This window comes from Anser brachyrhynchus (assembly GCF_964034855.1).
Source record: "Anser brachyrhynchus genome assembly, chromosome: 7".
In the NCBI taxonomy this organism is placed as follows: Eukaryota; Metazoa; Chordata; class Aves; order Anseriformes; family Anatidae; genus Anser; species Anser brachyrhynchus.
In genome coordinates this window covers 28,941,649-28,957,602 of record NC_137701.1, presented here as the reverse complement: position 1 = coordinate 28,957,602, position 15,954 = coordinate 28,941,649, and the positions used below count along the sequence as shown (strand labels likewise).

General features: G+C 36.5%; 1 long non-coding RNA gene across 2 annotated transcripts in view; it reads right to left on the bottom strand.

Annotated features, from left to right (window-relative positions):
• Positions 1-1,528: 1,528 nt before the first annotated feature.
• The window catches only part of LOC308198045, a 52,541-nt gene continuing 38,115 nt past the window's right edge, over positions 1,529-15,954 (bottom strand). The window contains exons 2-4 of one of the 2 annotated variants that reach the window (XR_013953555.1): positions 5,703-5,750; positions 4,862-5,030; positions 1,529-3,958 (exon numbers count right to left, since the gene is read on the bottom strand). This is a non-coding gene — a long non-coding RNA (uncharacterized lncRNA). The remainder of the gene's footprint in view (positions 3,959-4,861; positions 5,031-5,702; positions 5,751-15,954) is intronic. The other variant, XR_013953556.1, reaches the window with a different exon arrangement.

Here is a 15,954-nt window from a genome sequence, read left to right as displayed (position 1 = left end):
TTTTAAAGGTGAAGTAGCATCTGCTCAAGTCTGTTAAAGTGTTGTTTTACTTTGTGCATGATAGGAATTCAAATGTAGGTTTTGCACACCAGAAAGACATATCCTAGCCACCAGGTTATCGCCTTTCTCAGGCTATCCTACTAGAGAATTTCTCTCTGTGTAACTAATTAAGTAGCTAGAAGGAGAAAAACAGAGACGGATGGTAGTCTCATGATCTTTCATGTAATTAGTATTTGGGGGAAGGGGGACAGGGGGGTTGTTATTCATTAAATTTTAATGAATAACATTCGAAATAATATAGGTCCAAATTCTGCTCTCATTTACTCTGGTGTAGAGCCAGACTAATAAGAATAAATAGCTTATGCCAGTATAACACTTCATGTCACTGTGAGAAGGATGCATCTCATAGAATATTGTTTGGAGTAACAGAGATAATTGTCCAAAAATAGCCATGAGGGAAAAATTTTCTGTGCCTGTTTTCATTCTTTTCAGTGTATGCTGTTCATACATTAATCTGCATGGTTTTCTTGCAAATCAATATGTCTGAATCTCCCAATAAAACTGTTTTTGCAGCTATTCTACTAATTTAATAAGACAAAGTGCATTCTACAAATTCTCTTTTCTTCTACACCGAGGGAAAAGAAAATGGAGTAAATAACATCTGATTTGAATGGAAACTATTTACCTATGGATGATGCCTGAAACAGAGGCTTGGACAAAGACAAGTTCACATCACCAACCTCAGATTGCTCCTATAAGACCAGTAGACTTCTTAGCTAGTCAAAGATTTCTCGAGATGGCAAAACAAATAGGAACCTGACTCAGGTTCTGTGAATCACCATTTGAAGAAAGCTGTAGAGGTCCGCTGACTCTCCAAGAACCTCTTTTCCTAGCTGGGACTTAGACTTCTTAATCTAAAAGTTAGACAGTGTGAATATCCCATTTTCTGTCAGCTTTGTATATCCAGCCTTCAGGTTGCAATCAATTTTTCTTTCTTTCATTCTATTTTCACTGCTCTGCTGCAATTACAGAAGCACCAACCTGGAATGCATCCAATTGCCATTGCTTCTCATGGATAGCAAAAACTGACCCAGAGCCAACAGGATAATGGAGCAATAGTAACTTGAAAACAGAACCTTTTCTGTACGGACTTTGATAAGCCTCTTTTTCTCTGTCTTTCAGGCCAGTGAGAATGTTGCTAGAACAATATCTACTGCTTGGACCAGCCACCTCTGTCATGGTACCTCTTGTCTATGACTCCTTTTCCCATTTCATATAGGAAAAATCTCCCCATACTCACTTTCAAAGCCTATCCTTGGTGTTCCTTTATTATTTTTCCACATTAATGATATATGAAGTTATTGATGTTCTGCACTTACATGCTTCCATTAATGCTGACATCCAAAAAATATTTTCTTCCTTGCTTAGAAGTTCCCCAGGTCAATCCAGTATCTTCAAATGGGGCATATACAGTCTTTATAAACTTTTACTTTTCCTCCAAAACTGTACCTATCCTTGAAACTCAGCTAACATTAACTAAGGATCTGTTTAATTGTGACTTAGCATAATAGTTTTGCCACGACATTCAGCTGTTGCCTTCCCATTGACATTCACCTTGTGTGTATGTAAGAGGCAGACAACAATTTTTTCTTACATGTAAAAGAAATTTTTTAAAAGGACCTGGAACACAGGTTTGGCACATTTGGGACATTTTTTCCTTCTCTATAGTCTTAAGGAAGCTATGGCTAATAAAGAAAATTAAGAAACAAGTTTTTTTGTTTGGCCCACACAACAGCTTTCTGCTTTAAGTGGTGCCTAGGAGAATCTCTATCTGTATGCCCAAAAGGTTGTCCAAGAAGATAACCCAGTGGGACTGGACACAGTCCAAAAGTACTCTGAAGACAGCAGCAAGTTTCTTCTTGACTTCTCTGAAGCAAACTTTCATCTAGAGAGAGAAAGTAGATTTTTTTCTTTGTTCTGAAGTAGCAGGGCTGGAAATACAGAGAGGACAGACAAAACTCATTAAGTGTACTGAGGAAGATTCATGGTGTCTAGGTTCTTCCTACCCATTATAATGCTGGCAGTTTCAAAGAGGTGTCAATTTTCTGTGCCAAAATACAGGACAAAAACTACAAATCCTCTTTTGAATTCATGAGAAGAAAAACTATTTATTTGTGATTCATGATGAAAATATACCTTAAACGGGTATAAAAGCAGCCAGTTTTGTGTTGCATATAAAATAGCCTTATAAACACCACTTACATTGAAATGCTTATAGTTCTCATGTTTTATATGTGGGATAAGCCCTGGGTTTGAATTGTGTTTATTATTTAAGGGCTTGCTTTGACATATCAAGGTCTCTCCCATTCCTCCTGATCATCCTTTCCTTTGAAGGTTCACTACCCCATTGAAATGAGAATTTCCATCCACTGCATCAAACAAGCAATGATCTGTTCTGAAAGGTTCTGTATTTAATGGCACCACATGTAATGGGAGCAGGGAGAGGAGGGGAAAGTTTTTTTCCTAATCTCCCTGGTCAGCTCATTCAGCGTAATAATATTAAATCTACTGCATTACAAATGGCAGAATAAACCTAACCTTGGTGATTCTCCAGTAAGTAGAATTCAAGTCCAGGTAATAAATGAATTGTATATTAAAGAGAGAATGAGAAGCCCAGAGGGGAAGGCAATGCTCCAAGTAAGGCCAAATACTTGCATCTCATCCATCACTACAGACCTTCACTATAACAACTTTGAACCATAGGAGGAGACAAGAAAATATAAATGTTAATACACTTTTTGTACATAGTGATAATTACAGGTGATTACCTTTGTCAGTACTAGCTCCTGAACTCAGACGTTTTTGTGTGGATGCTTAATTCTGACTTTTGTTGTGATTGCCATTAATTCATGCATTTTAGCAAGCCATATGTAATAAGAGTTCCTGAGAAGTTAATACATTTTTTTTTCTTGTTTTGCTGGGAATTCTCAAAATGTAAAAGCAAACCCTGTAATAGCTTTTATTTACACGGTAAATCACTGGGCAGCCACTTAACTCAATAAACTGGAGTTTATTTGCAGCAAGTAAAGGTCTATCTTAAATTTACAGTCATGACCTTCAGCTGTCTTTGATTTTTTTTTTACAAGTTTGACAAATGTACTGGGGAAACAAATCACGGCCATCTTGGCTACTCTGGAACAATGGAGCTTTCTAGAATTCAGGTAAGCCTCCTTAAGAACAGGACAAATGCTATCAGAGACAGCCTTATACTTTAGAATTATTTTACATTAGAGCTACAAAGCAAGTCTAAAATTCACCACCTTCTTTCTAAAGGGAAGGTGCTTTTTTGATCTTGTCTTTTGTCCTATAACAACACAACAACACATGGGCACAGATATATTCTCTTTCTCTCTTTATCTGTAGACACAGCAGTAGTGAGGCCCCAGCTGGACTACTGTGCACACTTTTGGTCCTCACAGCTCAGAGTAGAACTGAAGAAACTGGGGAGGATTGAGCAGGCAGCAACCACAGCAGTGGGGCACAGACAATATGATCAACAAGGAGAGGTTAGTGATATTGGGCTTGATTATCCTAGCAAAGGGAAAGCTGAGAGGCAACTCACAGAAATCTGTTACTACTTAAAGGGTGGTTACAAGACTGAGGGAGCCAAATGGTGCTAAGTAGCATCAGACAGTGTAACAAGGGGCGACAGCCAATGTGCAGCTTGCAAGCTTCAGGCTGGGCATTCAGAAAAACAAAACAAAAAAAAAAAGAAAAACTTCTCTTAGAAAACCACTGCTGCACTGCAATAGGTTGTCCAGACAGACTGTGAAATCTCCATTCTTGGACATTTTCAAAACTAGGTGTGGACAAAACAATGCTTCAGTGTTGGCACTATTTCCACTTCAAGGAGGCTGGACTAGATGACCCCCAGATGTGCACCTGGATGGTCTTCTACCTCTGGGCAGAAGTTAAAAGAACAGACAAACCCATGAAAACGTTAGACCTGCTAGTTAACATATTTCAGGAAGACATTCAAATATGGTGTTGATGAGAACAGGGCAGAAAAGGAAATTACAGTCTCTTTGTGACTGTCAAATCTAAATGCTACATTACACAGACAAAAAAAATAAAACATAAAAAAAGCAGGGTGCAACCAACATACCTCAAACTTCATACTACTTGATCATGGACAAGTGTTAGCATTTGTTTCTGAAAATTCTGTTGACTTGATAGATCTGTGGGTTAAATTACATGCAAACCTAATGTGAAACCCCTGTTTTACCTTTTGGTTAAACAATAAGAGAATACACATACACACCAAATGCCTGACCCAGGATAGCTGAGTCTGAAAAAGTACTATTTTATGCTGAATACTTGACAAAAACTTTGATCTAGAAACTCATTCATTTTTATGATAGTGGATGGCATTTCTTTTAGTATTATCGCTAAATCCACCATGAAGCATTGTTATATAAACAGCATTTCAGAAGATTAATAGGTGGGCACAACCCTGACTGGTACACCCAGCAATTAAAGGTTTTTACATCCTGACTTGGCAAGATCTCTCCCAATGAGGTATGCTAAAATAAGGAAACAATTCTCTCAAGCTTCTCTGAACGGTCAAGTTTTTGCTGATATCAAAGAACTCATCTAGGTTTGTTTAAACTCTCTCCTGAAGTTTTTGCGACAGAGTTCATAATGATTTCACACGAGAAAAATCATTAAATCTCCTGCATTGTGATTTCCAGTTTCAACTGTAAATGTTGTTATGGTTATTCTCTAAGATCTGATGCTTTGGTATTGTATCAGCACCTACAGGCTTCAAGTAAAACCATGTCTTGCCTTGGTTCAACAATACCTGTTGTTGGCCATCTCTTCTCCAGAGATGTTGTAATTACATAAGACAATCAAACTATAGGGGGGAAAACACAGGTTCTGGAGTATGAGAAGATGTGATCGTTGTCAGAATGGGTCATAAAGCCAGCCATGATCTTATTCATTACTCTTCATCCGTTGTGTAAAAACACCTATCAAAAAAAAAAAAAAAAAAAAAAGTAAAATGAGTGATTAAAAAAGTTGTAACAGAAGTTTAAAGCCACAGGGAGGCAAAAGAAAAAAAGACACCAGTCAGGTCAACAATGTCTGTAAGGGTATTTACTCATTGAAGGGAAGTAGATTGTTAACTGCTGTTTCAAATTCTACAGTGTTCTTAAAGCAATGTTCTTTACTTCATTCTTCTAACCTGGTATGTTACTTTTTTGTTTGTTTAATGACACCAGACATATACTTAAGAAAACTGCACACCGAGGATCTGATTTATTGCTGAGGATTCTATTTGCATGAAAAAACAGCACTAAAGCAGAATTTGACAGGTACTTATCAATTCAACTCCTAGGGGGTGCATTTTCAGTCAGTTGTGTGAGGAATTAGGCATGCAGCTACCTACAATTTATTTATTTAAATCTGTGAGCATTTAGTGTTTTTCCTCAGGAAATAAAATCACTGGCTGGATTACTTTGCAAGCACAATTTTGTCATCTTGACCCACCCAAAGCTCTGCCATTTCATTCAACGACATCCCAATAACCTCAATGAACTTCATTTTTGTCTCGTTTCTGCCATTTTGAAACCACTGACAAAAATTATTCCAGATTGCCTGTGGCTGCTCCAACCAGCACGAGTTTATTATCAAAAGAATACCTGTCTGTTCCTCTGTGTGTCATCTTGGAATTAGGTCCAGACGTTCACCTAGAACAAGGTTTTCAAAAAAAAATCTTGCACGTTACTAAGAGAAATATGCAAACTCAGAGGATTCTGAGTGATCATTATACTGATCATGACAATTCATTTTTTTGCATGTTATAATAAGGGATATAAATGTATTTCATTCGGAAATCAGCTACAAGGACTAGGTAATTGACTTAAAACTGCTACGGTGTCTGCCCACTAGTTGGCAGAAACAGAAACAATATTGATAAGAAGAGGAATAATTATTTCATACTTGCAGTAACAGTTGTCCATTTGCATAAACATGAGTTCAATGCTATGGGAGTGCCTCTGGGTCCGAGTTTTAGGCGGATGATTCCTGCTTGCTGTCTGTGTCACTTGAGATTCTAAATTGTTGTTCAGCAGCACTGGAAACAGCTGCTTGACAGGTCAGGCTTTTAAAATAATCTTTGGACATTTGTCGGCAGAGAGACATGCTGATAGATAGAAGTGATATATACAGAGAAGAAAAAGAAGTGGAAAATCCTAAGGATGCCAGCTGAGATGGAGTCTAACCTAATATATTCCAATGTATGAGAAAAGCAGCTTTCTTCATTAGAAAAGAGGCTGAGCAATGAATAAAGCATGTATTCATACAGAGAACACCGGTGTGAAAGATCATGGAACAAAGCTGCATGGATAATTTAGAAGGAATGCATACAAGAAGATAGGGCATCAAAGTAAGTCAAGAGATCTAGGTTCTAGGTTCAGACCCAGCCCCCAGTCATGAACAACACTTTGGATAAATTAAATCTGGTTATGTCTTTGCTTCCTCTCTCATCTTGTCTGCCTTTTCTGTCTAAACACTAAACTTGTTAAAGCACAGACAGTCTCTTCCATGCTCACACAGTGCACGGAGAAATAACAGCCCCGTGCTCAGCTGAAACTTCTAGACTGCACCATAACAGAACTGATTGATGGTAATGAGATCTATGGAGTGCTGTATACACTGGCTTTTAAAGATATCCAAGCTGGGCCAGAGCTGTGAGATTTCTCACACACACCACTGAATCTCATACTGTTCTGCCAGTTTAAAACACTGCCATTTAGATTGGGCAGGAAAAGATTGGATAGCTAGCAGGTAGGGAGCATGACTTCTCCAGCATCAAAGCACATTGGGAAAATCTTACCAACCTGGAGCTCTAAAGCAATAACTAAGCTAATCTACTTCTTGCAGGTGGAATATATTGATGATGGAAACCTTCTTTTTGAGATTTTTATTTTATTTTTTGGTACATTATTTGGCTCTATAATAATAGGAAAAAATAATATTGGTAATAATTCTTGTTCTAATATTAGCATATTGATCATAATATGTATTTTTTTTTTCAGTCCACTGTAGATGAGAATGTCCATGATTTTCTCATTTGAAAGTCAACTTTTATTCTGGGGAAGGTGTGGTGGTTTTACTCGGGTTGGCAGCCTTCTGATCTCCATGTTGTTACCTGTACGAGTTGCAGTCACCAGTGAATTTCTTCTGAACTGGTATTACCAGACTTTTTTTTCTATTGAAAAAGGAGAAAGATACTTTCCTGATAGGATTCAAGAGCAAGAAATTATCCTTTATTATTTCTAATTTGGATAGCTTTTTAAAAAGACCACTTGTTCAGAAGTTTTGCTCAGTAATATAAAATTGTGAAAGGTACTTTTTTTAGTTAATGTGCTCAAGAATCTCCTGTCTTGCTAGAAAGAAGTATGATGTCACCTGTCTGGAGACAAACAGGCTTAACATATTAAAATGTTTTCAACAGCAGCCTGCAGATATGTTGCACTATTCATTTTTGAGTCTTGTGTTTATTGTGGTGGAGCGTTTGCTCATTTGTGCAAGAGATGCTATGCTAGCAAAAGGATTTCACATTATCCATGTCCTTTTTTCTCTGTACTGCATTCCCAATACGGAGTACTGTATTTGTAGTACCACACAAACTTCTATGTGCCATACACACACATAGGCTTCCTTTTCAAACTGTGCTCAATTTTTTCCACTGCCTCCATCCTAAGGGATGGTTTTGAGCCAGGAGGTGGTATAACAAATTTAAATCTACATGTCAAGGGATGGCAAGTATGTTCGTGTTATTAAACTAACAGCAAACCAAGTAGGGCAGCTAGCTGTTGACTTCACACCTCAGATCTTCTTTATGTGAAGTCTCTAAACTGGGTCTCTCTCTCTCCCACTCTGTCTCCCTTCTATCTCTTACCTTTAACAACATTTCTGGGAACTAACCTGGCTGTTGGATTTCTGTACTTTTTTCAAACTTTTCATTGGAACAGATCATTTGATTTAAAATTTACAAGGAGAGAATTGATAAAATTCATAACATGGACTTCCTAAACTTTTTTTTTTTTTTCTCCTAAAATACAAAGGAAAGGACAAACACATATATATGGTGTGGTCTGAAATAATGCAAGAAAATTAGTTTGGGACTGAAAGAGATATATCAGATATATTAATGTAATCTGTTCTTAGAAGCCTCAAAGAAAATTTCATAGATGCCTTTAGTACACTTGTGTATTTACAGGTTTTTGATTTTTATTTTCCCCCCTAATAAATTATCCTTGCTGTAAATTAAGATGGTTTCTTATGTCCTTCCATACTATTTTCATCGCACTTGAAACTACAGTAGATTAAAACTCAGATACAGCAATTTCCTGCTCACACCTATGAACAAGTTACCATTCCCAGTTGTATACAGGGACTCCGGAGATAATGGAGTTTTTGACTCACGCCTATCTTTAATCTCATTTAGCAATTTGGAAAAAGAGGAAAAGAATAAAATACTCCAGTTTTGCTATAGAAAAAAAAAAAAAAAAACAGCAGTGGAAAACCTTGTTCTTCATTTTTGTGAAGGCTTGGCTCGATTTTGCAGTGCAACCACGTTGGCATGAAACATTTGTTTAGAGGGTATTTTTCATTAGACCAAGAGATACAAATGTAAAAAGACCAGTTTTGAAGATGACAAGCTCATGGAAGGAGTCTGTTTTGAACACTCTAACCTCTGCTAAGATTCAGAGATCAGAACTCACAATGTTTGTTTTGGTTTTACTTTCAGTCACACTGAATAGATTTATCTTTTTAATTGCTCAATGACTCCATTGTTCACATAAATAGTGTGTGTGAGACAAACACTTAGGAATTTGCTTTGAAAATTCATACCAGATATAGACTTTCTGCTAGGTTTTCTTCTGGTCTAACATTGCATTCATTTAACAGCTCTAAAGGAAAAAAGAAAAACATCAGTAATGTCTTTTGCTGGATTAATGACAAATTGACTAATGTGCTCTACCCACTTTGTGCCATTCAAATGACATTGAATAGCTTTAAATATGGTTTTAATAGCATTATTGAAATGCTGTTGAACAACCTGTATGCACCAGCAAATCTGTCCTTTCAAGTATAATAGATTGTATAGGCTCATTTCATGTTTCTTATATCCAAATGAGATTAACACATAGTTTTGTTTAACTGTAAAATGAACAGAAGGTTCAGCTCTGTAGCTGTTATTGAGAAAAAGATGTTTCCACATTTTCTGTTCAAGTTAGAACTGCAGAAACCAGGCCAGAAGGAAACATAAATCATAAATAAATTCATTTTTTGCACTTCAGAATTCTGCTGATCCACACTTGTTGGCCTTTGCTTTACAAGAAAGCAATAAAGTAACCCAGTATCACAGAAAGATGATGGGATGGACATTCTTCTGTGAGATACTTTCTGTATGATCCATGATCCATATCTGGGTGTAAATGCAAGTTACCATAAAGTAAACTAGGACATGAATTTACACACTTTATTTCAAAAGCTACAACACTGCCTAACTCATCCTGAAGTCTCCTTTAGCTCTGCAGAACTGATTGTGAGTAGTTTTATATATTAACCACATTCTTTTCACACTGATGTGTGCACAATTAGCAGCCTTTATGAATACACTTTTTAACGTATATTAAAAAGTTCATTAAAATGCTGTCTGATGCATTCAGTGTGTTGGTTTTTTTAATTCTCTCTAAAAAAAAAAAAAAAAAAAGGTACCAGTCTGTCATTTAAGTTATGCAGGAATTACTAGAAATGAATTTCTAGTACCTTAACAGAACTCAAGTATTTCATAAGCCATAACAACACAATGGATTTGGTGATCACTTCAGAATAATCATGAATGACACTGCTGCTCCTTTTGTAGCTTTAAAAAAAAAAGCCATTCAGATTTTTTTTCTCTATTTTAAGCAGTTTGTGAAGACCAAATTCTCTCTACCCACAAGTGCTGCTTAACTGCATGCCAAACTGAGAGGTGTTTCTTCATTTCTCATCAGCTTCTTTGTCTAGCTCAGTTGAAACATCATCACTAAACATAGGCTTGAAGGGACTGAAAGACACACAGTTGAGTAAGAAGGTAATTTAAAAAAAACAAAAAAATAGCAAACCATATACCTCGTTCTTTTTCCCATTCTCCTGGAGGGTAACTGGGGCTGAAATTAGGAAGGTATGAACTATTCCATTCTGTTCTCTAGAGGTATTATATATAAAGTGATTACATGTTTATGGCCTGGAAGATTTGCTCACCATTTCTTATAATATATATCTGCAGAAGAGACATGCCTGAAGTCTTATATAAGATACAAGTTATCAAAAAAAAAAAAAAACTGGCAGAATTCAGCTTTCGAGTCACCATCAATATTTTTAATTGATTTGTTTGAATATTTTCCCATATATTACTAGAAAATTATGAAGTTATATGGAATTATATTCATGATTGTAATTCTAGTGTCAAGTTAAAGAGAAAATCTTTATAATTATAGTGAAAATGTGGTGAAACTCTGACAAGCTGAAGATTTTAAAAACTGGTTAGAATTAATTAGTGATACGCAAGATGCTATTATCAACATTATCCTTCTAAGGGCTATATCCCAAATTCTAACATATGCTAATAATACTTGTCTCTGTAAGATTTGCAACTAAAATTAAAATTCTTTAGTTATCAATTTTCTAAAACTACCTTGAAATGTAGGAAAATTTCTATATTAGTCCTTACTTTAAATCTTGATCCTGTCTATGACAGGAGTAATTCCAAACGTCCTTGACCTTTGGAGATATTGAGCTCTGGACAGGAACCTTCATAGTTCTAGCTTATATTCATATGCCATAACAATCATGATTTGGTATCCTTTTTACAGAGCACTTTTTACTGCTTCTTGATATCTATATTGTTAGCTTTTCTTGATGGAGAATATGTGCTTCAGAAGAACTGCTCTGCAGTTCGGTGATTAATCTTTCTCAAAAAACATAGGGTGTGGCCTTCAAGCCTCTTGAATACTATTGAACAACTGATAGTGATTCCCATCATTTGTCCAGGTTTCATGAAAGCAAACTTATCAATGGTTCACTTGAACAACCCCTGGGAAATCTCTCATTCTCAAGGCTCAGAATAGGCTGCTAAGCAATTCATGCATGGCTACCATAAAATGAGATTGAACAAGGATAGCGTTAGGGTTTTAGAACATTGTTATATGAGCTGGACATCAATCATTATTCTTGAAACTACCTGTCATATCTCTCAAACTGGGATTTTGATAGCTTTCAATGTACCTGCTAGTACTGGCTCATCATCTTGGTAACCCGATATATTTTACCATATGATGCACTCTATCTATTCGGACTAACTTTGGAGCTAAAATGCAGTATGATGGCACTGAAAGACAGAACAATGGCTAAGCCCTGATCATGTATCTTGCTTAAACAAAGGATTCATACTGTTAAATTGGTAGCAGCTCTGCAGCTGAACACATATAGCTGTACTAGGAGCATGGTCAGTTGAACAAGCTAAAAGAGTACCATAAAGAGAGCAAAATAAAACACTGCAATTTCAGTGATCTTCTGCTGGTCAGGATCATAGATCCTTCTGCTTTAACATTACCCTCCTACACTGAGTTTTCACTGAATGCAAATACATCCCAGCCTTAGAGAAACATGAAAAGAGTGAATGAGAGTTTTTAACAGTAGGTGATATCTCTGTTAATTCAGAACTACATCAATTCCACCACTCTGGGTGACACCGCACTGCTGTGCTCTCAGTCACATGGCTGAAATATAGACCAGCTTTTGACCACTTATATTCACAAAAGGTTTTCCAGCATCTTTTCCTCTTTACTATTTGTGTGTGTGTGTGTGTGTGTGTGTGTGTGTGTGTGAGAGAGAGAGAGAGAGAGAGAGAGAGAGAGAGTTTGAAAATCTTGGTAAAATTTGCATGTGAATAATGTTATTAACAAAGAATTACAAAACAGTCAGTATGGTTTCAAATTGTAAGGTAAAGTAATGTAGAACATAGACCTAGAAAGGCTCTCATAAATTGTTCAGTTCTCTCCTTTCACTCACTATAGTTACCCTAGCTCTACCTAGAGATTCTTTTTTTTTCCTTTTTTCTATGTGATACATAACTGAGAAGCCTACAACAAAAAATTATTAAATTGTTGCCATATTGTATTCTGGCAATAGCTACTTACACAGTCACGGAGAAGAGAAATACTCCATAACAGAGAGAATGGACCCCAAGTGATGCAATTCAATACAGCCCTACTAATCTCAAGCAAGCTTGGCACTGGTTAAGGAACTGATCCATAATTTATCATTCAAAGTATATAGGTCTTGGTAATCATCTAGATGGAAAGCACTATTTTAATATAAAATCCTCTGAATCTATTATCTATTATTTGCCAGACACTGAATGAAGTTCAAACAGTAAAAATGTGTTTGACAAAAGAAAGTGAGATGAAAGTTTTTGGGGAGAGGAAAGCAGGCTATTGGAAAGGCCAGAGGGAGGTAACAATGGGTTTTATTAAAATTACACTACACTGTGATTGCTGGTCAAAAGCAGCATGGCTATTCGTTAAGTACTGACAATTTTCTGATAATACCAAAGTTGTTTGCACTTTGGTAGAAATATTGGGAGTTGAACTGTTTTCCCACTGCCTTTAGGAAGACTATCTACCACAACACCAAAACTATATGCTGGGAATAAGAAACCCCACCCCACTCCCATTTCATACAGGAAGGACTGTGTCCTCTGGTGTCTTTACCAGAAGATATCACCATTGCTATTTCCACATTACAGGATGAAGGGACAGCAGAGACACCTCTTCTTGTGTACACATACTTCAGGAGACATCTAGAAGCTCAAGATGCAGCCAGCACAAACTTCTTGACACAGGAAAATTCACTCTGTGGCAGTGGCACCTGAGCAAATTAAGTACAGCACCTGTGGACTTCAAGCAGTCCTCAGGCTTGCATGGGAACAGACTGATACACACACTCACACACACACACACACAATCCAACAACAACAGGAACAAAAATCCACATCACCTTTGAGGTGATCAGAAAAAATATGAGATACTGCATACTATTCACCTAAAGAAACTTTTGATTCTTCACTCGACTCAGTAAGGTCAATACCTTAGCACGAGCAGGGTTGTGCCCTATCCATGCTTTGTAGATGTTTGTTCTCCAGATCTAGAAGTGACATCCAAGGATTCAGTCTAGAATGTTTGATTATTTCACAGAAATTCTGTCCTGTGATCCAACAATTGTTGTATGACTGTGGGGTTAATTACTTAAGTGTTCATGACTAGGTAAATGTTGTTTGTTTGACTTTTAAATTAGAAATTATAGTCACTGTAGGACCTGGCAGACCAGCAAAAGGCTCCGGAAAATAGTTGTATGTTACTGATTATATTAATTCAGTCTTTTTGCAAGAGCTATAATTAAATGTTCTTACAGCTGAGTACATTCTCATTTTCATTCTTTCATTTTAATCTACATTTTTTCTTTTAATGTGCATTTTTTATGAGCTTAGTTTTGATATTGCCTGGACCAATTCATTCTTCTTACCGTCTCTGGAACTTAGGTGACATGCACTGTATTTCAAAAATCTCTCAACTGAGAGGAGAACAAATCCTTTTTTAGAAGCTGCACTGCATTTTTCTTTGCAGTAAGAATTGGAAGGGTGGGTGCCGAACAATGTCTTTTATAAACCCTCCTGTCTCAGTTTTGATCCCATTTCACTGTTAATGTTCTAGATTCGGCGAAGTGACTGTTTCATGTGCTTCATTGCTATAGTAACACTAACAGAGAAGCCTTCCTAACATAGCAATTTAGACTCTGAAGGGGACGGTTATACAGAAGATGACATTGTAAGTAAATATGAGAAGATGAATATCTCCTTGGGAAAAAAAAATCTTTTAGAATTTTTATGAATTCTAAAACATAATTCATTTTTCTTACACTGTATCATGAGAGTGGTCCAAAAGCCTCTGCTATTGTCCTGGGCCCTTTCATGACACAGGGAATCTTTGCTTTGAAATCCTAAGATCACAGGAAGGAGAGTGAAAGTTTTATTATCTGCTTCTTACACACAAGCAATTGAAGCAAAGGCAGATTTAGACTGAACATCAATCTCCCGAGTTGCTTTATCCACAAGACTATAATTTTACTGAATAGAAGTGTGAGAAAAAGACCATAGAAATATACGCAAACAGATGTAAAAGAAAAGCTTCTGTTCAATTTTTAACTTGTCAACATTTTTAAGAGTGCATATCTCTTGAAGAGTACTGTCACTACTACAGATAACTTGCCCTTCTGGTAATTGCTGGTAAACTCAACAATTCATTAAACACTACTCAGAGAAGCACAAAGCTAGAGTACAGCTCTCTCCCACCAGTTATTTAAGGGCTCTTATGTGCAATTTATCTAGACTTGCTCATTTAGATGTTGTCTTACATCCCCCTCAGTTACAAATAGACTTCAAAATAGTTCATCATCCTTATATGATACAATCACAACTCTTCTTTTTGCTCAAATACAGACTTTTGCCCTTCTGGTACATTACGAGTACTACTACAATATCCAACTAATAAAAGCCAGCAGCTCTTTAGACTTGTCAAGAATTTACTTCTCCAAATAGTAATTCCTTCAACTTGTCTGAGACTTCGGATGAGGTAAATCTCTTTTTAAAATTTTGTTTCCTTCTCCACTGCCTATAAAGACAGCTTAGTTGGCTAGACTGGGAAAGATGTTTATGTGCGTGTGTTCTGAAGGTTAAGGTTGATAGGTCACATCCACTTACTCTGTCTGCTGAGATCAGTGATTCTAATACTTGAAGCATCAGCATTTCTTGTGTCTTGTTCTGAGGAACAAGTTCTGATTTCTTCTCTCCCAATCCAAATTACTTGGACTGATGAATGACCACCTAAAGAAGCATTGTTTCAATCTTCATAAAGACATAAATGTGATGAGTTTGATGAGGAGTAGGAATATGGAAAACGAAAGAAAGAAAGGAAAGAAAGGAAAGAAAGGAAAGAAAGGAAAGGAAAGGAAAAGAAAGGAAAGGAAAGGAAGGAAGGAAGGAAGGAAGGAAGGAAGGAAGGAAGGAAGGAAGGAAGGAAGGAAGGAAGGAAGGAAGGAAGGAAGGAAGGAAGGAAGGAAGGAAGGAAGGAAGGAAAGAAGGAAAGAAGGAAAGAAAGAAGGAAAGAAGGAAAGAAGGAAAGAAGGAAAGAAAGAGAAAAAGAAAGAAAGAAAGAAAGAAAGAAAGAAAGAAAGAAAGAAAGAAAGAAAGAAAGAGAAAAGAAAAGAAAACAAGGCTGTGTACTACTTCCACTGCTTGTTTGTTTGTTTTCCCTACATATATACTAATATGAAAATGACTTCTAGACACAGCTGAAAGGTGTTTTGAAATTTGAAAATCAGCACCCTTAAAGAACTGTGAAACTTGGATAGCAAAATACAGTATGTTCAAGATTTGTTGTTTTACAAAAACCTTACTGCTCATAAACCAAGCTCATGGCATTTTTAATGTTTGACACCTCAATATAAGACGTAATATTAATTACGCTAGACAAACAGAGCAACTTCCAAAGAGAAAGAAAAGAAAATGAATTTCACGCTTTTGGTGTTACAATGGTGAGATGAAGATATAACCAGTCAACAGAATAATTAGAGTGCAAAAACTGAGAGTTTTCCTATTCAACTTGTAGATTTTTTTCAAATAAAAGAGCAACTTTGAAATGCATCTGAAAATGAATGAGGTCAGGAGAATAAGTTTATCTTATTCAGTTTCCATTTCTCAATATAATGTGCTTTGCTTTCAGCAGATAAGTAGAGTAGTATTTATCCTAAGTACAACTCAGGTTTATCATAAGAACAGAT